This window comes from Delphinapterus leucas, chromosome 19 (genome assembly GCF_059928025.1).
Source record: "Delphinapterus leucas isolate spDelLeu-1000000601 "Yukka" chromosome 19, BTC_Dleu_Yukka2, whole genome shotgun sequence".
In the NCBI taxonomy this organism is placed as follows: domain Eukaryota; kingdom Metazoa; phylum Chordata; class Mammalia; order Artiodactyla; family Monodontidae; genus Delphinapterus; species Delphinapterus leucas.
The window spans coordinates 61,006,566-61,033,260 of record NC_143147.1 but is presented as its reverse complement, the minus strand read 5'-3'; the positions used below and the strand labels follow the sequence as shown (position 1 = coordinate 61,033,260).

General features: G+C 48.5%; 1 protein-coding gene across 1 annotated transcript in view; it reads right to left on the bottom strand.

The window, feature by feature from the left end:
* Window positions 1–26,695, bottom strand: part of DNAH17 (dynein axonemal heavy chain 17) — a 175,593-nt gene that overhangs the window by 129,534 nt on the left and 19,364 nt on the right. The window contains exons 2-4 of the mRNA XM_089901595.1: window positions 22,968–23,178; window positions 21,999–22,319; window positions 13,569–18,461 (exon numbers count right to left, since the gene is read on the bottom strand). The gene's annotated coding sequence lies outside the window, so the exon portion shown is untranslated. The remainder of the gene's footprint in view (window positions 1–13,568; window positions 18,462–21,998; window positions 22,320–22,967; window positions 23,179–26,695) is intronic.

Below are 26,695 nucleotides of genomic sequence, written 5' to 3'. Positions count from 1 at the left end.
AAACAAGATTTATCCCTCACAGGTCCTGGAGGGTACAGGGCATGCCCAGGGCCACACAGCAAGGTGGTGGGGAGAGAGGTGACCCCAGGCTCTGCCTTTATTAGGGTCCGAGGGAGGCGTGTCTGGGGTTTCGAGGGGTCACTCAGGGGCTAACTGAAGCATAAGAGTGAGAATTACGGCTCAGGAAACCGGAGGCCGGGTCACTCAGCACCTGGTTATCTAGGTCCTCCAGGGCCGCTGAAAGGGCAGCTTCGTGGTCGCGGGGGCCTGGATCCCTACCTGGCTGTTTTGCAGGTGGCTGTACCATGCAGCTGCCAACAGTTCGTTCACAACGGACGTCTTTTGAAACGGATGCCTCGGGAACCAAAACCTAACGTCAGGCGTTTACATTTCCGATTCATCTGGGGCCCGCGCCCTGTCCCTCCTGCCAGCTCCCTGAGTCCTTCAAAACTGCCGTGGATGGTGCCAGTACATCTCTGACGCGCGCTGGCCCTGGCCGCAGCCCAGCCGCGTCCCGGGAGCATCCCCGGCTGCCCCTCCCCCATTCCCCTCCCCCATTCCCCTCCCCCATTCCCCTCCCCCATTCCCCTCCCCATCCTGCCACTCCTCTCATCACGCACACACTTAATTCATTCTTTATTCTAAGAATTGACGGCACCTGCAACCTGTGTTTTTATTAAATGTTAGATAAAATAAACTCTCTGTAATTTTCATTTTTAAAAATCGCTTCAATCAAGCCTTTTACTTTTTTCCCACTCTTTTGAATGTGGTTCTCACAGTAGCTCCCTGGGCCCACAGCATCAGCATATCTCATCTGGGAGTGTGTTAGTGATGAACATGCTCGGGCCCGCCCTGACCTGCTGAAGCAGGAAATATGGGGGTGGGGGGAGCCACCCGAATTTTAACAAGCCCCCAGGAGATTCTAATGCACGCTAGAGGTTGAGAACCACTGGTTTAGAGTAAAATTTTAGTCTCTGTTTCGAGTAAATTCACTTGAAGTTGCCAGCTATCCTTAGCTATCAAGCCCTCCTGTATTTCCTTTCTTTATGGTCATACACGTTTGAGGAGAACCCACCCTCAGGGCCTGGGTTCCCTTCAAGGAGCCCACTGGTTACATGAAGAGCAGGTGCTTCAAAAGCTACGGTTCTCCCCATGGCTGCAGAGTGGAATCACCTGGGAAGCTGCCCCAACTAAGGGTTCTGGCCCCACCCCCAGGCGGGCAGGGCCAAACGCCTGGATGTTCACATCTTCCCTTGGGTCTAAGTGTGGACAGGTGTGGAAACATGGCCCGGGAGGGGTCAGTGCCCCTCAGAGGAGAGTCTTGCCGCCCTTGGCCCATTGTAGCGGAACAGTCGCTGACAAACAAACTAGAAATTTGGGCAGATTCGACTCAGGGATAAACGCTGTCCATGCACAGCAGGGCGCGTGGCAGAACTACACCCGAGAGACCCGGAACTCAGAGCAGCTCTCACCCCAAAAACCTCACAGTGGAGCTCGTTCACCTTGACTGTCTCCCTCAGGGGACAGACCTTGGATGTCCCTTGCTGTCCTTCCAGGAGAGGTCCTGCAAGGCCCTAGGCCTCTGCCTCCCTGCCCCGCCCCTAACATCCTTTTCTCCACTAACTGCTCATCAATCATGCCGGCCACCTGGGCACACTTTGTATTGGGGGAGGGGGCGTTCAAGGACAGGCTGCCTTTAAGAGACCCAGCGTCCCTCCAATGGCTTCCAAAACGTTACAGCTCAACTTCTACCCAAGAAGTGGAAATAGAACTGGAAATCTTTTGTATTCTGGAAATAGAAAAGATTTCTTTCTTAAAAGTGCAAAGATCCCTTTTCTTTGGGATATTAAAAAAAAATTAAACTGTGTTATAGAGTAGTCTCCTGTTCAATGGCTTAGTTTATATTATCTCATACTGGAAAAAAATATCTCCAAGGTGAAAGTCAGGGGCCCTAAGTAATAAATGGGAATCAAAACAGTAGCAAAAAGCTGCGAAACAACGGCTTTACCACTGAAACAGCACCATTCCTCCCACACGCTCTGTGTTTCTACGGACCATCGGACCATCGTCCTGTTTGCCTGAGATTCAAGTTTAACTCCAGACTTCAGGGGAGGGAGAGAGATACCTGGGCCCTGGGAGATGGGCCTCTGCTGGAAGGCCTTCTCGGCTTTGTTTGTAAAACAAAACGTTCTTTGACTATAGTGAGTCAGGAAAGAAGAATTTGAAGGAGGTCTGGAAATGAAATTTCCTGCCTGCGGTTGGACTCAGCCCATCTGTCTCTAAATCTACCCCAAGGATATTCGTTGCACTGTGACCAGGCTGTCCCTGCACCCCCCAGACTCCTATGGTGTGGGCAGGTAATCTGGGAAGCAGGGCGGCTACCAGCACAGGCAGGGCTGCGGAGACGAGCCTTCGATTCTGCGGATGCCATCCCCAATTCCCCTCTGGTCTCTGCTGAGACTGGGGGATTTGGCATCTCCTGCCTGGCCTCCGTCCCTGAAGGCTTCTTAAGCAATAAGGCACTATAAATCTCAGTCCTTTTGATAGGGACAGAGTAAAGAGACAGAGTAGGTGATTAGTTAATCCCACTAAAGGATCATAAGTAAAGGAAAAAGTATGGGAGACCCCTGTAAGTTAATGATCGTTCAAGAAAGTAGGTTTGCTTAACCACAAAACCAAGCAGGCTTGCTTAGCAACAAAACCATGCAACAGAAGCATGAGACATGCCCCCAAACAATAACACAATGGTGGCATGAGACCCACATCATGCCCAGTGAGGTCAGTAAGTTAATGACTTTTAGGACATGGTCCTCTGCTCACACTAAAAGCAAAAATATAAGGAAAAGGTGACACTATACTGAAACCTGAGATGACATCATATTTTAGTATATGTTATCGCTCATTTCTATTGCACCATGACAGTGTCAGCTTGACCATGTAGGGACAAGAAAACTCCCCCACCCGACCTGGAGGAGGAACTGATGACGGAAGCGTGACGTCTACTCAAGAATGAGGAAGAAGGCGGTCTTTTTCCTCTCACCACTTTTCCTTTGATTATAAAAATGTAGCCACAAAGTTCTCGGTGCGGCACTCCCTTGCCTGACCGCTTATATCTCTCACAAGCGTCCTATACTAATAAGCTCTTTCCTAACCTGTCACCCTGCCTCTCGCTGAATTCCTTCTGCTCCGAGACAGAAGAACCTATGCACTACTGAGTACCGACCGAGATGCGTTCTGCTGGTTTCACTTTTATCTTTTGTGTCTTTCTTTGCTGGTGGGAAAGCACTAATAAGAATCCCGGGTTGTCAGCTGCCCCTGTGTGCCAGAACTTGAGACTTTCTGAAGGAAACCCAGGAAAGTCCCGGGAACACCCAGACCACTTGGTAACCTGGTTGTGGCCAGCAGAAGTGACACGGCTGCCTGGTTCCCGGGGACCTGTCAGGAATCCAAAAAAATTCCTTTATGGTTCTCAGAGGGGTCTGGAACTTTCTCAGGACCCCGCCCATTTTGTAATTAGTGGAGCCAAGTTTGGAATCTGATATTCCAATTCACCAAATGCTCCTGGCTTGGCCCCTCAAGGGACTACTTTAATCGTGAAGATTTATTTTAAGATCTTCAAACTCCAGAGCCTCCTACCTGAAGGGTGATCCCCTGACCAGACCACCTGGGAAACCGCTGGAAACAAAGACTCTCCAACCCCACCCTGTGACTCCGTCAAAACCTAAATTTACCCCATCCTCAGGTGATTCAGGACAAAGCCCTGTTCCAGAGATGGGGAGATAGAAATGGGGTATGTGAGGGGGGTGGGGTGGGGCTGGAGCCATCTCCCCCACAGAAAAATGGTCTTAATGAAAGACACAAAAAAATGGTATATTTAACCTGGTGCAGCCATTATGGAAAACAGTATGGAGGATCCTTTAAAAACTTAAAATAGTGTTATCATATGATCCAGCAATCCCACTCCTAGGCATATATCCAGAGAAAACTCTAATTCAAAAAGATACATGCACCCCAATGTTCATGGCAGCACTATTTACAATAGCCAAGACATGGAAGCAACTTAACTATCCATCAACAGATGAATGGATAAAGAAGATGTGGTATATATATACAATGGAATATTACTCAGCCATGAAAAAGAATGAAACCATGCCATCTGCAGCAACATGGATGGACCTAGAGATGATCATACTAAGCGAGGTAAGTCAGACAGAGCAAGACAAACACCATATGATGTCACTTATATGTGGAATCTAAAATATGATACAGGGAATTTCCTGGCAGTCCAGTGGGTAAGACTCCGACTTCCACTGCAGGGGGCGCAGGTTCCATCCCTGGTTAGGGAACTAAGATTCTGCCAGCCACGTGGCACAGCCAAAAAAAAAAAAAAAAAGAGTAAAATATGATACAAATGAACTTATTTACAAAACAGAAACAGACTCACAGACATACAAAACAAACTTAAGGTTACCAGAGGGGAAAGCATGGTGCGGGGAAGGGATAAATTAAGAGTTTGGGATTAGCAGATACAAACTACTATATATATAATAGATAAACAACAAGGTCCTGCTGTATAGCACAGGGAACTATATCCAGTATCTTGTAATAAACTATAATGGAAAAGAATATGCAAAAAAAAAAATAGTACATTTACCAGTGAGAACCTGCCCAAGCTAACCAAAACAGCAGGATCCTGCACTCTGGATAGAGTTTGTTTTTTCAGGTTTTGAAGGGCAGTTACATGTGTCTTTGAATAAAACCGAGAAAACAAATCAATTATTTAATTGATGATCTCTGACATGACAGAGAGAGATTTTAAAAAATTAACAGACTTTTTTGGGAGGAATTTTAGGTTTACAGAAAAATTGACCAGAAAGTACAGAGTTCCTATATGCCTCTTACCCTCTCACTGCCCCCTCAACCCCCTTTTTTTCCTATTATTAACATCTTGTATTCATGTGGGACATTTGTTACAATTGATGAGTCAATACTGACATAGTATTCTTAATTCTGAAGTCCGTAGTTTACATTAGGGTTCATCTTGGGGTTGTACATTCTATGGGTTTGGACAAATGTATGATGCTATGCATCCAGCACTATAGTATCATACGGAGTAGTTTCACTGCCTTAAATATCCTCTGTGCCCCACCTACTCATCCCTCCCTCCTCTGTAACCCTGGTAACCAGTGATCTATTTATTGTCTCCATAGTTTTGCCTTTTCCAGAATGTCCTGTAGTTGGAATCAAACAGTAGCCTTCTCAGATTGGTTTCTTTCACTTGGCAAAATGCATCGAAGGTTCCCTCCTCCATGTCTTTTTATGACTTAATATAGCTCATTTCTTCTCACCACTGAATAATATTCCATTGTCTGAATGTACCACAGTTTATTTATCCATCACCTACTGAAGGACATCTTGGTTGCTTCCAAATTTTTGTGACTGTGAATAAAGCTGTGATAAACATTTGTGTACTGGTTTTTGTGTGACCGTGTCTTCAACTCCTTTTGGTAAACACCAAGGAGTGTGATTGCTGGATTGTAAGAAACCGCCAAACTCTCTTCCAAAGTGGCTGCGCCGTGTTGTATCCCCACCAGCAATGAATGAGAGTTCCTGCTGTTCCACATGCTCCCCAGCGTTTGGTATTGTCAGTGTTCTGGATTTGAGCCATTCTAATGTGCGTGTAGTCATGTCTCATTGTTGCTTTAAGTGCCTCTTCCCTGATGACATATGATATGGAGCATCTTTTCATGTGCTTATTTGTATCTGTGTATCTTCTTTGACGAGATGTCTGTTTAGAACTTTGGCCCAGTTTTTAGTGGGGAGGAGAAATCTTTTAAAACATGGTATTAAAAAAATCCACAGCCACACAGTATATGATTCCATGTGTATGAAATGCCCAGAACAGGCAGATCCACAGAGACAGAGAGTAATTAATTAGTGGTTGCCAGGGAAGGTGCGGGTGACTGCTCCTCTGTACAGGGTTTCCTTTCCTTTTTTTTTTTTTTTTTTTTTGCGGTACGCGGGCCTCTCACTATTGTGGCCTCTCCCGTTGCGGAGCACAGGCTCCGGATGCGCAGGCTCAGCGTCCATGGCTCACGGGCCCAGCCACTCTGCAGCACGTGGGATCTTCCCGGACCGGGGCACGAACCTGTGTCCCCTGCATCGGCAGGCAGACTCTCAACCACTGCGCCACCAGGGAAGCCCCAGGGTTTCCTTTTGAGAAGATGAAGGAGTTCTGGAACTGGATAGAGGAGATGGTTGCACAACATTTTGAATGTACTAAATGCCACTGAATGGTTAACTTTAGAACAGTTAAGATGGTAAATTTCATGATATGTATTCACCACGATTTTAAAAAAAGAGAGAGAGAGAAAGCGGCCTCCATGATGAGGGTGTGAAAACACTGCAGTAAATCCAGGGCACTTGCCCAGACGGTGAGGGTCAATGGGATCTGCGTGCTGGCAGCTCCCCTTCGGACCCTCCCTCGGTACTGGAGCACCGGCTCCCAGAGACGCCCCCTCCATCTCCCCCTTCAAGATCCAGGCTGCCCCCTTGCCCCACTCAGGTCACAATCACTGCGATACATCCCTCCCTTTGTACGAGCCTGTGCCAGCAATCCAGGCATGACTCTGTCCCTCATAGAGTCACCCAAAATGCCCCAGGGCCGAAGCACCCAGTCCTCGGCAGGACAAGGCCGTCATTCACTCCTGGCCGTGGCCTTCACCAGGCACCATCCCCACTCACCTCCCACCTCTCTGCCTGGCGTTTTGGGATGTTGAAGGTCAGCTCTCCCTCCCTGGCTCCATTCAGGACCCTCAGTCATGAGGGGATGGAAGAGGGAGCTACAGCTTCTGCTTATTTGATATCCCTTTGCCACGATTAAAAACAACCCTGTGTTTAAAGAGTTCACTGTAAAACCAAAGAGGTCTGAATTGAAAATGACATGTTCCTGGAGCAAAAGGCAAGACGCAGGCCCAGCTCCCACACCACTCCTCAACACGGCTCAGTCCATCTCCAGCCGGAGTGGAATGTCACTTCCTCAGCTCCTCCCTGGGGCTTGGCCCCCCTCCTCACTGAGTACAGGGCTTCCTGGCTCACCCGGGGAGGGTCCCGCTCTGAGGACACTCACCAGCTGTTGCCCATGTTGAGCCCCTCTCTGCAGCCAGCTTGGCTTCTCCGGGAAGGAGCGTTTGCAGAGGACCAGCACGGACCCCGCCGCTGGGCACTTATCCACTGGCCGATGCTCTGCCTTTGCTTCCCTGAATCCTGCGAGGCCTGTGCTTCTGATCCCACAGTAGAGATGGCAGGGGGCCGGGAAGGGCATGCCGGACCCCCAAGGCACTAGGTGGTGTGCCCTTGTCACTGTTAACCGGTGAAGACTGAGGTACATCCCAACACCCCTCGGACTGTGAGGGTCCCAGGGTGATGCACCTGACTCTCTGGGCTTCACTCAGTGCAGCCACCCCCAGATGTTGAAGCTAGAACAGCTTCCTTCTCCTGGCCCCTAACCTAGACCGCCCAGTCCCTGAATCCTTTCTTCAGCCCCCAATCCCCACCCCAAGCCTTTGCCTTGGCCGCCAGTGGCCCCGGGCCCTGCACGGCCATGCCCGGCCATGCCCAGTTGGTCTCTTTCCTGGTCTTCTGCCCAGACGCTGAAGGAGATGACTTTCCCATTTTCCAGGGGCGTGGCCCTGTGGAGACAGAGCCGGTCTCATCACCTGTAACTCACAGGCCTCCTGGTTAAATGGTTTTCTGAGGGGGGAGAACACAATTACGTGCTGTGCTGGGAACACTGCGGTTGCATCTGTGGAGACTGGGTTTCCTGAAATACAAAAACCCTGAGCTCTCGGCCTCTCCCAGTCTTACCAGGACTTCACAGAGGCAGGCCTGCTACAAGAGTCCCCTTTAAGTTCACAGCCCACCTTAGGGGTCTTGGGGGCCAGCACACTTTTTCTGTAAAGGACCAGAGAGTAACTAGTTTAGGTTTTGGAATCTAGATGGTCTCTGTGTCAACCGCTCAACTCGGCCATCGTACTTCTGAAGCCACCACAGACAACATGTGGATGATGGGTGTGGCCGTGTTCCCATAAAATGCTACTTCCAAAATCAGGCAGAGGGGCCTGATTTGGCCTGCAGACCTTATGGCTGACCCCTCCCTAGAGAAAGGAGAAGGGAAGATATCGACCAGCTTCATTTTCCTTTATTCATGAGTTCAAGATCCCTCAAGAAGGGGCAGCCCACGAAGGCCCTGCTCCCCTCACTTTGCTGGGGGACATCCTTGACAGTGTGTCCCCCAGTAGATATGTTTGTTTCTGAATTATAGCCATGTGCTATAGTACTGATAGATACTTTACGAAACCTACAAAAAGAGAACATTTAAAAGGATGACAAGGGTGAAATGAGCTATTTAAATTTTTTAAAAATCTAATTTGTTAGAAGTATAAGAAACTTTGTAATTAAAAATACTTTAAAAAAATTTATTAAACTATTGCTGATTTGGTGGTATGAGTTGTTTTTAAGGCATTTTTTTAAATTTACGAGTTTTTAGTATATGTGCTGCTGAAGCGAGCACAAAATTTAGGGGTTAACATACAACATTGTATTAGTTTAATGGGTACAATGTGACGAGATATATATATATATATATATATATATATATAGAGAGAGAGAGAGAGAGAGAGAGAGAGAGAGAAATGATTACCACAGGAAGGTTAATACCTCTATCACATCACATAATTACCATTTTTTGTTGTGGTGGTAGTGAAAATATTTAAGATCTACTGTCTTAGCAACTTTGAAGTAAAGGATACAGAATTGTTAACTGTAGTCACCATGCTGTACATGAGCTCCCCAGAACTCACCCATCTTCTAACTGGAAATTGGTACCCTGTGACCAACCTCTCCCCTTTTCCCACCCACAGTCCCTGGGAACCGCCATTCTACTCTCTGCTTCTACAAGTTTGGCTTTTTTAGATTCTACATATAAATGAGATCATACAGTATTTGTCTTTCTCTGTCTGACTTCTCTCAGCATAATGCCCTCAAGGTCCATCCATGTGGTCGCACATGGCAGGAATTCCTTCTTTCTCGTGGCTGAATAACATTCCAGCGTGTATGTGTGCACACCACATCTTCTTTATCCAGTCATCGGCGGACAGACACTTAGGTTGTTTCCATGTCTTGACTACTGTGAATAATGCTGCAGGGAACACAGAAGTTCAAATACCTCTTAGAGACTGATTTCATTTCCTTCCAATATATCCTCAGAATTGGTGTTGCCGGATCATGTGGTGGTTTTCTTTTTAATTTTTTGAGGAAGCTTCATACTGCTTTCCATAGTGTCTGCACCAATTTACATTCTCACCAACAGTGTGTAAGTGTTCCCTTTTCTCCACAGCCTCACCAACGCTTATCTCTCATCTTTTTGATAACAGCCATCCTAACAGGCAGGTATGAGGTGATATTGCACTGTGGTTTTGGTTTGCATTTCCCTGGTGATTAGTGATGTTGAGCACCTTTTCATGTACCTGTTGGCCATGTGTACGTCTTCTTTGGAAAAATATCTATTCAGGTTCTTTGCCCATTTTTTAATTGGATTATTTGCTTTTCTGCTATTTATTTGTATGAGTTCCTTATATATTTTGGATATTAATCCAGGGACTCTTCTAGTGTTATTTTAACCATTTTGTTGAATATTTAAAAATGTAACATCTTCCCATTAGTTTACAAGAAAACCTGACCAACACGAGGGGAGATAGAAATTTATTAGCCAAATTTTTTTCTTTTTTTTCTTTTTTGGCTGCATTGGGTCTTCATTGCTGTGCGCGGGCTTTCTCTAGTTGCGGTGAGCAGGGGCTACTCTTTGTTGCGGTGCACGGCCTTCTCACTGCGGTGGCTTCTTTTGTTGCAGAGCATGGGCTCTAGGTGCATGGGCTCAGTAGTTGTGGCTCGTGGGCTCTAGAGCACAGGCTCAGTAGTTGTGGCACACGGGCTTAGTTGCTCCGCGGCATGTGGGATCTTCCCAGACCAGGGCTCGAACCCATGTCCCCTGCATTGGCAGGATTCTTAACCACTGCGCCACCAGGAAAGCCCACCAAAATTTTTAAAATTGCATAACTGGGTGGCTTAAAACAACAGAAATTTATTTCTCACAGCTCTGGGGATGGAGGTGCCAGCAGCTTTGGTTCTTGGTGAGGGTCCACTTCCTAGTTTGCAGACAGCTGACTTCCTGATAAGTCCTCACATGGTAGAGAGACTAAGAGCAAGCTCTTAGGTGTCTCCTCTTATTAGGGCACTAATCCCATTATGGGAGCCCCACCCTCATGACCTCACCTAACCCTCATCACCTCCCAAAGGCTCCACCTCCTAACACCATCACATTGGGGGTGAGGGCTTCAACATATGAATTTTAACGGGACCCAATTCAGCCCATAACAGCCAGTAAGACAATCGTGGACATAAAATGGGATCATAAAAAATCATCTAAAAGAAAGCAGGAATAGGGAACAAGAGAACAGATGGGACATGTTGAAAACAAATAGAAAGATGGTGGGTTTCAATCCATCCTATCAATGATTACAGTAACCATCCCCCTCCCAGTACGAGCCAGGCCTCAGCTGAGAGTGAAAAGGTGGGGTGGGAGCCTGAGAGACCAGGAAGGAAACTAGGACCAAGGAGAAGGTTTTTAGTGGATGAGAGAGACAAGTTACGATTTAGAACTTTGGGCTTTAATGTCCAAAAATGAGACACTTCTGACGTTGAAAAGCAACCCACAGAGCTATGGAACCCGGCCAGGGAAATGTAGAGCTTTAGTACAATGGGGCATTACAGTGGAAAAGGGGCAAAGGTATAGGTCAGCTGGAGAGGCAGTGTCATTACAGACCTCGGGCTGGAAGACACCCACCTGTTCCTGGTCCTAGAAGATCTGAGGGTTCCCGAGCTCAGACCCGCAGACAGTGACCATCCCCCCTACAAGGTAAATGGAAAGGCTTGCCAGTAAGGAGCAAAGCTGATCTGATGTTGTTTCTATCTTTGGATTTGCAAAGCAGGTGACACCGAAGGTTTTACAAGATGGGCTCTTTCCTTGGCGCTCTGTTCACCGTTGTTTAACACCCATGGGTGGCCACTCTTGTGAGGTCCTGGGCTGGGGGTGGTTGGAACTGGTTTCCAAAACTGTAAGTGTGTTTATGAAAGAGGAGGGATGGGCTGGCCAGGGTCGAGAAAGAGGGCAGGGCCTCTCAGATCCGAAGAGCTGACCCCTCAACCCCATGGTGCAAGCATCTTGCAGGCTTCTTCTGACAGTCATTTCCACTGGGGCAGGGGAGCTCCCTGCCACCTTGGCGGAGCCAAAACTGATCCCAGAGGAGCCAGGAGGCATGTGGCTCAGCTCACTCCCCCAACACGCGTGCTGCCCCCACCAAGGGCTACCAAGGGCCCTCTCCAGGAGCCCTCCCTCCACCGGGACAAAGGTAGGGAGGGTGAGGGCCACGGAGTCTGGGACTCCAGCCCCAGAACTGTGAGCTCCAGGGCTAAAGCCCACCCACTAGTGTTTCGCTCATTCCTGAATCCCCGGCACCTGGCACGGTTCCTGGAATAGAGTTGGCTCAAGAAATATTTGAGATGAATTAATTGCTAATTAATAAAAAGTGAAGCAGAAACCATGACTGAAACCTAACAGTCCATTAAAAATGTGCAGCATTTACTCGCCAGCCCTGGAACACTAGATACTGAGGAGGAAGCCCTCGGGGCTTGAAAGCAGGGAGGGGGCGGGGTGAGGAGCACGAGGCACCTGCTTCAGGTGCAAAATTTAAGGGAGTCCCCAACACTCAGGGATCAAGATAAACGATATGCAATGCAATACTTGAAGAATATCAAAGTGAATGCAAATAACGCGTGATAACAAAATATCCAAATTCCAAATAAAGACAGGATAAGCAGCGGTGCTACATTACGATGTAGCGCAGGAGAGACTGACTTGAAGACACTTGAGCAGAGGATTGCAGGAATGAGGCAACCTAACTGGGTTTCCTTCCCCTCCGCTCCCAGCCCCAAGCTCCCAGGCTTTTCTGAGCTAATTGGCTAGAGAACAGTGGGTGTCTGACAGGGGGAAAGGGGTTCCTGGGGCTCAGTTTAGTCCCCACAGAGAGGACTGGGGCAGGTCTCATCTGTAGCTACTGGGGAGATGACCATGATGCAGCCCTCTGTCCCCACTCCAGGGTGTAGAGCCACCCCGCACCTGGGCCTGTGAGTCTGTTTCCAGGCGTTCAGTGGAATCAGCTCCCCGGGGCACTATGCCCATGACAGCGCCATGTGTTTGGAGAACATGCCTGGGAGCCGGCGTTTGGAGAACATTCTCATTACAAGAGATCAAACATACAAACAGCAACAGCCAGACCAAATATGACAAGAGAACTCTGACTACAACCCCTGCAGCAGTCAGGCCAAAATGGCCAGGACTTGGCCAGGGACTGCCAGCTTCCCTTTGCCCCTGCTTTCAACTCAGGACCAACCTGGCAAAAACAAATATGCCCCCTAACCAATCACAAAGGGTGTCCTGCTTGTAATTAGCATGCCAGCTCCCCTACGCCAACAGCCTCCAGTTGTGGCTCACCCAAAGCCTTGCCTTTGCTCTGCCAGAAGCTTTCTACTGCTCTGGCTGCCACCCATCTCTCTCCCTCCCTCCATCCATCTCTCCATCCATCTCTCTCCAAACGCAGGTGATTGGACTGACTCCCTGTCCTGGCCAGCTCTGAGGAAGCAGCCTGTGCTCTTCTTGTTGGGATCCGCTTAGCTTACAGGAGCGTGGCCTGGGGCACAGGCTCTGTCTTGGGTGCTGGTCTCTGAGTGGCTGAGCTGGTGAAGTAAGTGCTCTGAGGGTCCTGGGCTGCTCCCTCTACCCAGAACAGCCCCCCGCAACTTACTGGAAGGGATGCGGGGCGCTCCTGAGAGGCAGGATGGCGTCATGGGTAGGAGCCCAGACACGTAGCCAAGTGGCCAGGGTTTGCAGCACCAGCCTGCCTGCAGCCTTGGTCAGCCAGCCTCTCACGCCTCATTTGAAAATGGGGGACAATGAAAGAGCCCCCTCAAGGCGCAGCACGTGGATTAACAATGGATGCTAAGTCTCACCTATTATTATCATTTGTCTCCATTTTACACGTTGTCAAGTGGAACAATAAACTCACATGTTCTCATGGAGTGTTATTTTCACCCTGAAAGCTAAAAAGTACAAGGTCCCTGCTTTCACGGCAGCCTTTAGGCATCCCTGACACTCTATTTCCAGCCCTTTGTGCACATTCTTAGATTTTGTTCTTTTCCTTCACAGTCGAACACCCGGTCAACTGGGGTGATGCCAATGAGCACATTATTGTTGTTAAAAAAATTGCTAATTGCAGCAAGACTAATGGTTTCCCGGGTTGTCTGCATTGTACTAAGTCTACAGGACCCCAGCGCCCTCCCTTGAAGCTGCTGCCCGCCGAGTTAAAATGAGCCCAGCGAGAACATTCCTTCCTCCTCCCGTTTAAGCATGAGGGGTGGTGGGTACCTGGCTTAACCTTAGTGTTTTCTGTTACCTTTTGTTCTTCCTCGGGTTCTCTCTGCTCCCATCTCCGTTCAGAAATTCCCCGGGGCCCGTCCACGTGCTTCTGCTTCCGGTTCAGAGATCCCAGGCCCTCAGTGTTGACCTGACCCACAGGTGTCAATGCATGGGTCTCAGTTCTCATCCTGCGTAATAAGAAGCTTCCTGTTAAAATACAAACGTATTAACGATAAGGACAACCATGCACACTTTTCCACAGATGGGTTTACATCACCATTTAGAACCCCAAGACACCCAGCCAGGGGGTGGGGAACCCAACCAACTCAGCAATCTCATCCCCTGCCCTGCTTTAGTTTTTCCCATAGAACGTATCACCTTCTAACACAGTGTTTAATTTACTTATTTATTATGTTTCTCCATTGTCTCCCTCCATTAAAAGTATAGTTTCATGAGCTAAAGCAGTGCCTGGCGCATAGTAAGTGCTCAAGAAATATTCACAGAAGGAATCCATGAGTCATCCATGGCGTGCATGGTCCATGCTCAGTGACAGCCTGAGACTGCTTGTCCTGGGCCTGTGGTGAGCACAGAAATTGCAAGCCAATGTCCAGACACTCTGATAGCTCCATGGCATCTAACTGCATGGTCATTTTTTTCTGGTGGTTCATCTTTATCGTGTTTTATGAAAGCATTAGTCGCCTAATGGATTGGAAATTAATAACAAAGCAAAACAACTGGTCCTTTGCCACAGGTAATTTGAGAAGCACCAGACTAGCAGGCAAGAGGTCTGAGGGCCTGGGACACAGGAAAAGTGCATTTCTAAGGTACAAGTTTAAGTCAAGAGAGTCCAGAGCTGGGATGCTGTGTGCAGAGCGGCCACAAAGGCCCGGGGCAAGCAAGCCGGGGATTAAAATCCCTGTTGGTCAACAAGTCAGTAGCAAATGGTGAAGTCTCTTGTCTTTGTGGCATCAGGGAGTTTAGCAAATGCAAATTTCAAGGACGGGTCAATATAAAAGGGCTCATTCTGCAGGGACAGAGTGTGTCTGTGTGGCACTAACCTAGATGCTTCTGGGAAGGTATTTTGTAGATGTGATAAAAGCCCATAATCGATTGGCTTTACATAAGGGAAATGGCCTGGATAACCTGGGTAGTCCTCGCCCAATCAGCTGAAAGACCTTAAAAGCAGAGCTGCGGTTTCCCTGTAGAAGAAAGAATTCCATGTGTGGCCAACAGCTTCGGCCAGTGCCCCAAATTTCCAGTCTGCCTATTTCCCGGCCCTATGAATTCAGACTTGCTTAGCCAGCCCTCACAATCACATAAGTCAATCCCTTGCAATAAGTCTACACACACACACACACACACACACACACACACACACACACACCCTGCTGGCCCTGTTTCTCGGGTTGAACCCTGATTGACACAGAGTGTATTAGCAACTAGGGCGAAGTTTTGGTGTGGTCAGAATACCAGAAAATCACTAAAACCTCTAACTTCCATTTATCCAAATATAACTGTCACTAGAACTCCTGCATTGTGGAGTAAGAAGCTGAACTTTCCATTTTCTCTATCCTTGGCAGCAAAGCATGGTCGTATTTTGTACCGAGGACACATCTTCTGCAAGTGCATAGCAGCCAGGATCGAAGACCACAGCCCAGCAAAGCTAATCCCGGTAGCTCTCTCTGGACCTAGTGTGGGCCATAGACCCAGCGTAGGATGTAAGGCCATTTCTCAACATCTTAGTGAAACGAGATTCTGAGGAGGAAACTGAGGCACAGAGCGATGGGGTACCCTTCCCTAGGGCACTGAGCTAACAGGGAGGCAGGGCTGGTCTGCGGGCTGAGTTCTCATTTATAATAGACTGGATGATCCCTAAGAGCCTCCTACCTCTGCATCCTGGGGTTCGGTCCACGAGACACCAAACTCAGCATCAAATAGCAGCTGTCTGGTCTGGACAGCGAGCTTTTGTTCTGTGAGCTTCATGACTGTTGTGATGCCGCCTACCCTGGAATCGCTGAACAGGCTTTGAGAACCTCTGAATTTTTTTTTTTTTTTTTTTTTTCTGCGTTACGCAGGCCTCTCACTGTTGTGGCCTCTCCCGTTGCGGAGCACAGGCTCCGGACGCGCAGGCTCAGCGGCCATGGCTCACGGGCCCAGCCGCTCCGCGGCATGTGGGATCTTCCCGGACCGGGGCACGAACCCGTGTCCCCTGCATCGGCAGGAGGACTCTCAACCACTGCGCCACCAGGGAAGCCCCCAACCTCTGAATTTTAAATCGACTTGATGAAGCTTCAAGACTGACCTGGGAGCACAGCTCTTGTTAGCATGTGCCTTAAAACCGCGGAGCGTTTTTTGGCATTTAAAGGTGCTGGGAGTGACCCAATCTTTCAAGGGCCAGTATTGGGTATATTTTCCCAGTGCTGGGTTTTAGCTCTTTTACACACGTATCCTGGGTTTGTCTCTCTAATGCACAAACGCACCAACAGTCGACTCTGACCTCAGCACCTGGCACTTCACTCTGTCTTTGCCCCGGAAACATGGGGAAATGCCTGCCCCATGGGAAAGCTTGGGGAAAGCTGCCGATCGCCAGTGGGGCTTCTTTCACACGGGAACCAACCGCACGTGGGCATGGAAAACGGCTTCAGAAAAGCCAACCTGGGGCCCTCCCAGGACCCAAGACACACTGTGGTCTGTGGTCTGCCTGCTCATGGTGGGAGGGGTCTGAGGCTCTCCCCTCCCCCCAACCCTTTCCATTAGCTAGAGAACCTGCTTCTGCCCCTCTTCAGTGATTTGCAAAAACAGCCACAACTCTCAAGAGTCAGATAAGTCAAGTTACGCGAAGGAATGTTGAAATACACAAAGCAGTCCGTTTGCTTTGAATATACAGCTATTTGACATAAACCATGAAACCGAGAGGAAATCTCCAACTTTCCAAACGTGAGGAAGGAGGTGCAGGGAAGGAACCCCAGCCTGACCACACGCTCTCCTTGGAGGGAGCTGGCTGGCTGGGTCATTCCATCTGGAGGAAGCAGGAAGTTATGGAAACCAGATGCCCTGGGGACCCCTCGGAAATCAAAACAACGATAAAATGGGGGAGCAGAACTTTCCTTTGCAGACGGCCCTGGATTTTGTCATACAGGCTGGAGAGAGTTCCTGATTGATGTTTACGTCTGTAAGTCATTTTCAGGGTGTTTATAAAACTGAAGGGGAGAGAACAGCAGAAGCACAACACATGCTGGGTCTTTAGAATAAAAATGGATCATCTTCTACCTGGAATGTGGTTAATGCTTTAAGTTGAGCAATCAGGGGAAAACCTAGAGTCGAGATCTGGAAATTTCATTTCTTCCCAGTCTGGTCTTTTCGTAAGGATTTTGTGCTTTGAGGGTGGTTCCTCTGAGTCTCCCAATCTCTCTCCACTTCCTTGTGGAGCAAAGTGATAATGGGGAAAACCAAAGTAGAAAACACCTATCAGTGTTCTTCCCCAACCAGGGCAGAAGGGGGAACCTCTGGGCTTCAGACTGTGAGTTCACCTGTTGTGATGGTTAATTTTATGTGTCAACTTGGTTGGGCTAAGGGATGCCCAGATAGCTGGTCAAACATTATCTCTGGGTTTGTCTTTCTGGAAGAGATGAGCATTTGAACTGGTGGACGGAGGAAAGAAGATGGCCCTCCCCGATGTGGGTGGGCATCACCCACTCTGTGGAGGGTCTGAGTAGAACAAAAAGGCAGAGGAAAGGTGAATTTGCTCCCTGCTTGAGTGCAGACGTCCACCTCCTCCTCCCCTCAGACATCTGATTCTCAGGCCTTCAAACTCAGTCTGGGACTTACACCATCGGCCCCCCGGTTCTCAGATCTTCAGACTTGGACTGAACATCTCCAGCTTAGTTTAGTCACCAGCTTAGTTTAGAGGCTGGAGAAGGCCTGGAGCCTGCCTTACTACCCTGCCGGGATGGGTCCGTGAAGCTTGTGCATCATGATGACCTGCAGTAAATTAGGCAGAGAGGCTGGAACTGCCTGGGCAGAGCATTGAGGTAAGGGACAGAGGGCTCAGGGAAGGGGCAATGTTAGGATGACTTTGCTGTGTGAGATGAAAGAACTTACCACCTGACTGTGTTCCCCAGCAAAGCTCAAGGGACACCCCCTTTACAAAAGCAATAGGAAATGCATTGGTGAGAGGGGCATGGACATGTTTGAGAGGCTCCAGGCTGGCTGTCCTCTGTGGGCCTGCAGTCTACAGTAGGGGTCCAGCCATGGGACTGGGCTCCCCAGTGTCAGTGAAGATGCTGATGTGATTACAGAGTGGAGAAGGCAGGTGGCAGTCCCCACTGGACAGTGGTCAGGTAGACATAACAACTATAATGGACAGCAAAGCTAAAAGGCCATTGGGATGGGCAGGGAATTAGTGGAACCAAGACAAAAATCTAGAGCTGGTGAAAAATCTAGAGCTGGTGGAAAATCACGTTGGGTCAGTTTCATGCACCAAGAGTCCACTGATGAAGGGAGGACGCTGGTCCTCCTGAGAAAGAGCCTCTGCACTGGCACCACAGCTGTTTATGATAAAGGCCCCTTAACTCTTCCTTAAATGGACTTACAGCCGTTTATCAGAGTATTCACTGGGAAAAGGGGGACACCCCGAATTTTGAGGGCTGGTGGATATCGAGTCTGATGGTGACACCAAGATACCTGAAATGCTATTGATTCTTGCCACCACCTGGAGGGCTCTGAGATGGATTGGACGTGACGTGAGGAACGAGTGGATCTGAGCAGTGCGACGGGTGAACTGTATCACACCCTCTGGCGTCTTCTTCACATCCTGGTGGTCCACCTTCCAGCCACAAGCTTCATGGCCTTGTAGCCTGACAGTACTTTGCCTCTCCTGCACTGTGTGTCTCTCACACTGAGACGTCTCTGAAGACACAGCAAAGGATACCTGTGGGAAACCACACGGCACTCAGGCAGGTGCGAATCTAGGGGTTCAGGGGCATGAACCAATCCCCCATGGGGCCAAGACTGGCCAGTGGGAAGACAGCCACTGATGGAATAGCATGAAGTTGCTGTCATGGGGGAATGACCAGGAATGGGATTAACAGACAGTTAGTTAAAGGGATGGAGCTGACTTTGGAAACTGGAGGAAAGGTGATCCATGTTATAAAGTGGCAGAGAACTTGGCTGAATGTGTTCAGTGTTTTATGGAAGGTGGAACTTATGAGCAATTAAATTGGATGTTTAGAGGATGAGATGGCTTCTCACGGGGCTCAGCAACCGGGTATAGAAACGCAGGTGGACAGCTTGTGGCACTGACCTACTGCTGAAGGTTTTCTGATAAAATATAGAAGAACCACGGCATAAAGGATTTGAGAATGTTGAATGGCCAGAGAGAGGCTTTGCTTCAAGGAAGACTTTCTGACCCCCTCCCTCCTTCCAAATAAGTGACCACTGGCCCCTCTGGTCTAAACACAATGTACACAGGCTCCCATCATGTCCTGATTCCCCTGTCCTGGAATGCTGTCCATGTGCCTTTGGGAGCAGGGACACTGCTTTCCCCACTGAACTCTAACTGCTCAGCACACTGCCTTGGATACGGAAAAAGCTTAAACGGTCGTTGAATTAACAAATAGAATATTAAGTAGTAATTAGGTGTTATTACATGTATGGACGTGGCAAGAATAGTTTTCACAACAGGTCAAATCCCAAAACGTATAAAAACCAACGGTGCACAGGCCAGACAATATGTAGACCTGGAAACGTGCCATAAAAGACAAAGAAAACCTAGCTTCTGCCATGTAGAAATCAAGTCTGTAGCTATAAGTCTGGGTTTTGCTTGTTTATATATTTCTTGCTATCGTTAAACATTTCTGGGGAAGACTTAAAGCACAAGAGCTACTACCTTGCAATGCTAGGGAGAAACTGCAGAAGCCAAGGATGGTTTGTGGCTTAGGAAAAAAAAACGTTCTATCTATCGTGCTGCTTCCCTTCACTGTCTGCATAATAGGACATCTCCAGAATGACAAAAATCTCAGAGGGAAAGGTTGCTCCCTAATTACTAGGTCCAGGGAATGTTGCCTAGAAATAAGCTCAAATTAGGGATGATCTTTTAGGTGGATTCCAAACAAATGCTGAATTTGCTAATTATCTAACCTGACTTGCTTGCTGTATTGGATAGCCCCTGCTTCCCGCAGATTCTGGAACATTCTGGCTTTCCTCCAACCCTTCTGGTTCCCCTTTCTCATGGCCTTACGGACTCTTCTCCTTCCCTTCCCATAGCTGTTGGCGCCTCTTGACAGTTAATGCCCATCAAGGGAGAAAGTACCGGAAGCCTCCCCTGAGGGAGGAGCAGCAGGGCTAGCAGGGGTCCGGCAAGGAGTCAGAAGACGGGTCTTCCTCGGCCCTTCCCTTCCCGTTGGTGGCTCCCTGCTACGCCCTCGAAGGAGGGGTCTGGAGCCAGTGACTGCCAGGGTCTACTCTGTTCCCAAAGCGCCCCCCCTCCACATCCCGCGGTGCTGAATGCAGACACTGAGAGAGCGCTCCTGATGCTGGGTCTCCCGTTGCCATGGGTACAGCCAGAGGGTGACAGCTCTTCTGAAATCCCAGGCGTGAGATAATATGGCCTCAGAGCAAATGCGGGAGCGTGTCCTCCTGGCTAAAGTGCCCCAGAGAATCAGCTTCATGGGACTGGCTAAATGACATGGAACATTCTGCTTTTTTCCTGCCATTTTCACAGGTGATGGAGGGCTGAGCTGTCAGCTGTTTCATCAGCCTCCTAGCGCCACTTCTGTGACCCGTGGCCCCACCCCATCCGCACTTCCCCGGCGATGCAGCAGCTGGTCTTCAGCTACCTCACCGTCCCCTTGCAGAGGCAGCCAGGTTTCAAAGGGAGGAAAATGCCCACCTGCCCGAAATCTCAGCAAAAGCCTCTGTGTCACAGTCTCTTATCATTTAAATAACGTCCTGGGGTATTAAAAAGAAACCCCATAAACATATATATAAGTCACCCGGAGAGCAACACTTACAGAAAGGGTCAGAGTGCAATATCAGTGACCATCCAGCCCAAACCTATCCGGGCAGAACAGGCCAGGCCAGGTGCGTCTCCAGAAAGAGAGAAGGGAACCAGGAAGGACGCAGCACAGGGGACCACAATGCAGAGGCCGGACCTGGGAGCCCCTGACGGACCCCGGACCGCAAGGGTGAGAGATGGGCAGAGCCAAAACATCCCGCTGAGGAATCACCCCCTTCCCCATTCAGGTGTCAAAAGTATGCCCAGGACCCGCGGGGGTAAGGGGGACTTCAGTCCTCTGATCACATGGTCAGCCCTGGGCTTTGCCCTATGGCTGTCACACAATGCCCACAAAGGCAGCCCAAGGGCCACACAGGCTGACCCAAGGGAGTAACTGAAAATGAAGGGAAATGGCCCCCCTCCCCACCCCATGCCCATGAGTCAAGCCCATGGCCAGTGCAGCAGGTGAGAGATGAGGTGACCCCAGATATGTGTACATTTTTTACCGCAATTTTAAAAAATTAATGTAATACATGAACAACCATTGAATTGTACACTAAATGGGTGAATTATATGGCATGTGAATTACATCTCAATGAAGTTTTTCAAAAAAAGATATGTCCAAGTCCTGTCTGCCTAGAACCTTACATGACCTCATTTGTAAAAAGGGTTTTTGCAGATGTAACTAAGTAAAGGATTCTGAGTTGAAACCCAACTCCATTTAGGGTGGGGCCCAAATCCAAAGACTGGTGTCCTTATAAGATAAAAGCAGAGGGAGATTTGAGACACAGACCCAGATGAGGCCATGTGAGGATGGAGACAGAATTGGGGTGATGTGGCCACAAGCCAAGGAATGCTTGGGGCCACCAGAGGCTGGAAGAGGCCTGGCAGGACCCTCCCCTACACCTCCAAGGACAGCACAGCCCTGCTAACGCCTTGATTTCGGACTTCTGGCCTCCAGACTGTGAGATGTTTTAAGCCCCCCAGTTTGTGGGGCTTTGTTGGCAGCCCCAAGAAGGGAGAGCCATCAGGAGTGACCAGAACTGGCCAGGTGTAGTGGAGGGAACCATCAGCCTGCCCCAGGACCAGGCATGGGGGGCGGAAAGCAGCCCTGGGCAAGTGTCTGAGGCCGCCGACCTGGAAGAGGGTATTAGAGATGAAAAATCTGGGCCCCAGTGACGTGGAAATCTATCTAGTCATGAGCCCAGATGGGAAACTGAAGATTCTGATTTTAAAAAGACAGTATTCCCAGGGGCAAAGATTCAAAATATTTTGAAGAAGAACACTCCACAATTTGAGGTCTTTAGAAGAATTATAAGAACAGCATTTTTAGACTTTAAGTGGGGATTTCTGTGTGTTTACACTTCAGTTTTGGGAATCACGAAGATAGCGATCTGAATGGAGATCTGGAAATACAGTTTCCAATCTGGTTTTGCTTGGCCTGACGGTTCCCAAACAAGCCTCAGGACTTACCATTTTGGCCAGATTCTTCGCTGGTCTCCCAATTGTCATATGGATGAACGTGATCGTGGGGGAGCGCCGTCCCCTCACCAGCCCCAGCAGCAGAGTTGCCTGGGTTACACCACCCCACAGAGATGCAAACCCAGGAGCTTCATCGGTCTGGTGTCTGTGCATGTGGTTCTCAGAAGAGAAGCAGGATGACCCACTGATCCAAACACACGCCTGGGACAGGAGGCAGCTTCTATTCACGAGTGGACGCGGGAGGGCAGTGAGCCCAGTGGCCTCGGGCTCCCACTCCCCAGCCACATCGCCGGGAGACTCTCTGCCGCTTACCTGCCGGGTGAATTGCTCACATCACTACACCTGTCTGGGCCTGCACTGCAGCTGTGGGGCCGAGGCACCGGGCAGGGCTGGCTCTGGGCTGTTGAGAGGTTAAATGCATTGGAGCCTGGCCTGGCTTGGGATGAGCTCCATCCGTGTTTGTCCTTGTTCTCATGATATCACTAAGGTCCCTCTGTGCTGAGCGGAAGGCTGGAGGCCCGGCATTCCTGAGTCCCCCTGATGGCACCTGCACAGCAGATTCTGCCTCTTTTGCTCCGCAAGTGAGCAAATGGAGGCCTGGCCGGCTCACACCTGTTGCAGGTGTGACACTTGCAGGGCCCTGCTTTTCTCTTCCCTGGGGTCCGCCTGCCCGCGAGGCCTCTTGGGGCACATGAGCCAGGATTTGGGAACGTGTACGGAGCTTGCAAACAACCAGAGACTCTTTAAGGCAAACCAAGGGGTCTCGGTTTCCTCATTCTGTCCACCCCACAGGGCTGACCAGGGCCCGCTGTGCTGAACGGAGGGAGTGGGCCAGGAGGGGCCCAAGCATCCCCAGCCCATCCGACACATCCTGCCTGACCAACCAATGACCCAGCAAGCGGACACCCTCTTCCTTTGGAAAAGAGGAGACAAGAACCTCAGAAAGCTGATTTCAGATACCTGAAGAGTCGTTCAAAGGAAGCAGGGTCAGGCTGCCTCGATGGCTGAAACAGCGAGAATGCGGCCCATAGGAAAAGCGTCAGGAAGGCCAGCTCGCCCCCAGTGAGGGGGATTCTTCTCACACTCAGGCTGTCAGAGGACGCAGGGAGACAGACGGGCTCAGGGAGAGGGTTTTACTCATCCAGGGCCATGGCTTTCAGATTAGCAACACCTTTTGGGGAAAAAAAAGGAAAAAATTCACTGGACTTCATCAAAATTTTAAATGTTTGCTCTTTCAAAGACCCTGTTAAGAAGATGAAAAGGCAAGCTAAGACTGGCGGAAAGTATCTGCAAAGCACGTATCCAGTATCTAGAATAGATAAAGAACTCTCAACACTCAACAGTAAAAAAAAAAAAAAAAAAAAAAATCCAATTAGAAAATAGGTCAGAAAATGAAGAGATATTTCACTGAAGAGGCAAACAGATGGCAAATAAGGACATGAAAATACATCCAACATAACTAAACCATTAGGGAAATGAAATATTAAAGCCAAAAAGAGCTATCACTGCATACTTATTAGAACACCTAAAATAAAAAATAATGTTAATGCCCAGTGCTGAACGTGCAGAAAAACTGGATACCTTCTACATGGCCGGTGGGAACGTAAAATGGCATAGTCTCTTTGAAAAAGTTTGGTAGTTTCTTTAAAATCTAAACAGACAGTTATCATATGACCCAACAGCCGTAGTCTTGGGCATTTATCCTAGAGAAAGAAAACTTATGTCCACATAAAAACCTTATATGATTATTTAGAGCAATTTTTATTCAGAGTAGCCAAAAAGTAGAAACAAGCAAAATGTCCTACAGTAGAAGTAGGACGGGTAAACAAACTCGTGCATCCATACTGTTGAACGGCGCTTAACAGAAAGAGGGAAGGAATTACTGATGTATACCACAACGTGGATGGATCTCAGGAGCATTATGCTGAGTAGAAAGGCCCATCTCCGAGGGTCACATAGAGGATGATTTTATATAATTTTGTCAAAATGACAACATCATAGAGATGGAAAACAGATCAGTGCTTGCCAGGGATTACAGGTGGTAGGGGACAAGGTCATGGGTGTGACTATTGAAAGGATGTCTGTGAGGAGATCTCTGTGGTGAGGGAACACTCCTGTATCTTGATTGTGGTGGTTACATAAATTTATACGTCTGATAAAATGAGAGGACTATACATACATTTTATGAGTGTTAATTTCCTGGTTTTGATATTATACTACAATTACGTAAGATGTAACCACGGGGGAAAACTGGGTGAAGTGTACACAGGACCTCTCTGTACTATCTTTACAATTTCCTGTCAGTTTATGAATGTTTCAAAAAAAGGTTTTTTAAAAAATATACAATGGGAGAGATGATAGAAGGTGAAATATTCTATGGTTCTTCTATTTTCTGAGAGTAGATGAGAAATATTCATTCCTTTTAGACAAAGTATTCACAATGTAAGGCTAACTAAAAAAAGAATACACATCTATGTAGCTTCCAAACTAGTGGCGGTAGGGATGAACTAAAGAAAGCTCAATTAAAAAGACAAGAAAAGGGACTTCCTTGGTGGTTCAGTGGCTAAGACTCCACGCTTGCAATGCAGGGGCCCAGCTTTGATCCCTGGTCAGGGAACTAGATCCCACATGCCGCAACTAAGAGTTTGCATGTCGCAACTAAAAGATCCTGTGTGCCTCAACTAAGACCTGGTGCAGCCAAATAAATAAATAAATATTAAAAAAAGAAAAAGACAAGAAAAGAGGAAAACATATGAAATGTGGAACAAGAAATTTCATAATATGGTAGATACGAATCCAGAATAGTAATTATGATTGTGAATGGACTAAATTTGCCAGTAAAATGACAGAGGTTATCAGATTGGACCAAAAAATTGATAGCAAGCTACATTTTAATAACAAGAGATTCTGTTTCATTACAGAAAGATCGAGAGTAAATATGAGAAGCAAATACTACCAAGAGGAGGCTGGTTTATCCTATATTAGTGGGAGGTGATAACCAACTTCTTCTTTTGAGACATTCATAAATTGACAGGAAATTGTAAAATTTAAGGCAACGAATGTTCCGCAGAAAAACCTGTACGTGAATGTTCGTAGCAGCATTATTCATAATAGCCCAGATGTGGAAAGAACCCAAATGTCCTTCACTGATGAATGGATACATAAAATGTGGCACATCCATACAATAGAACAGCATTCAGCAATAAAAAGGAATGTTACAACGTGCATGAACCCTGAAAACATTATGTTTAGGAAATAAGCCGGTTACAAATGGCTTCATATATATGATTCCTTTTATATGCAAAACCAGAATAGACAGATCTCGAGAAAGTGGATTGCCTGGGGCTAAGAGAATAGTGGGGGTGGTAATGGGGTGTGCCTGCTAATGAGTCTGGGATTACTTCTAGGGGCAAAAAAAAAGTTCTAAGATAAGATTGTGATAACGGATATACAGCCCTGTGACTCTACCGAAAACCATTGAATTGCGCACTTGAAACTGGGTGAATCGTGTGTTAATTATATCTAAATAAAGCTGTTTTTAAAAATAGACTTAAAAAACCCCAAAGCCCAGGCCACACCCCATTTCCAGGATTCACATTAGAATCTATTTCTAATAGAGTCACATACTTAATTCACATTAGAATTGGGACTCAGCCATCAGTCCTTTTAAAAATTCCCGAGTCATTGCAACGTGCAGCCACCTGGAGCATCAATAGACCAGGTGACAGCTACGTTTCCCCCAGCCCGAAAACCCTCAGCTAGACTAGGTCCCCAGGCCTGACGCTCACTCTCACGTGGTGGCAGACACTCTATGCGGTGCACGACCTGGCTAGGCAGAAGCACGATGGCACCAGACACCATAAACGCAGCCCAGGCCACTCAGCGCTGTCAGCTGACATTGGACCTCCCACCTCTCTTGCTTTGGGTCTCAAAGGAACAGCCACTCACAACAATGGTCGAAGTGTTCTATCGTCTCCTGGGAGTGAGGATGTGGGTGTTCCCAGTGACGCTCAGATTATTCAGGGCCCGTAAGACTGCATTCCAGCCTCCAAAACACCTGTAGCTGTGGCGGCGCTTCCGCGGCAGGTGGAGAGTCCAGGGAAAGGAACGTGAGCCGCAGACGTTCCACTACCCCCCAGGCCTGGCCTGCTCATTGGCGGAGGAACCAAGAGATCCTGGGAAGGTGACAGCTTCGGCAGAGACCCAAGTCCCATGCCATACTGGGCTGGATAGTGCCCCCCAAAGATGCACATCCACCTGGAATTATGTGTGAGACTTTATTTAGAAAAAGAGTCTTCGTAGATGTAATTAGTTACATGGGATCCTCCTGGATAAGGGTGGGCCCTAATCCAATGAGAGTGTCCTTATGAGAAAGCAGAGGCACAGAGGGCGGAGGCCATGTGACACAGAGGCAGAGATCACAGAGATGCAGCCACACACCGAGGATCGCTGAGGTTTGCCAGCAGCCGCCAGAAGCTGGGAGGGGCAGGCGGGATCCTCCCCTTCATTCCTTTAACTCCTGTTTCACACACCAGGGCCGGTCCTGGACAACAAGAGGGCCCGATGATTTCTCACTGTGGACCAGGAAGGAAAGAGGAAAGGGAAAGGCTTCGAGACTGGAGGCTGCCCGACGACACCCCCGCCTTTCTCTCCCTTTCAGAACTCTGCTTCCGGAGGGAAGACATCAC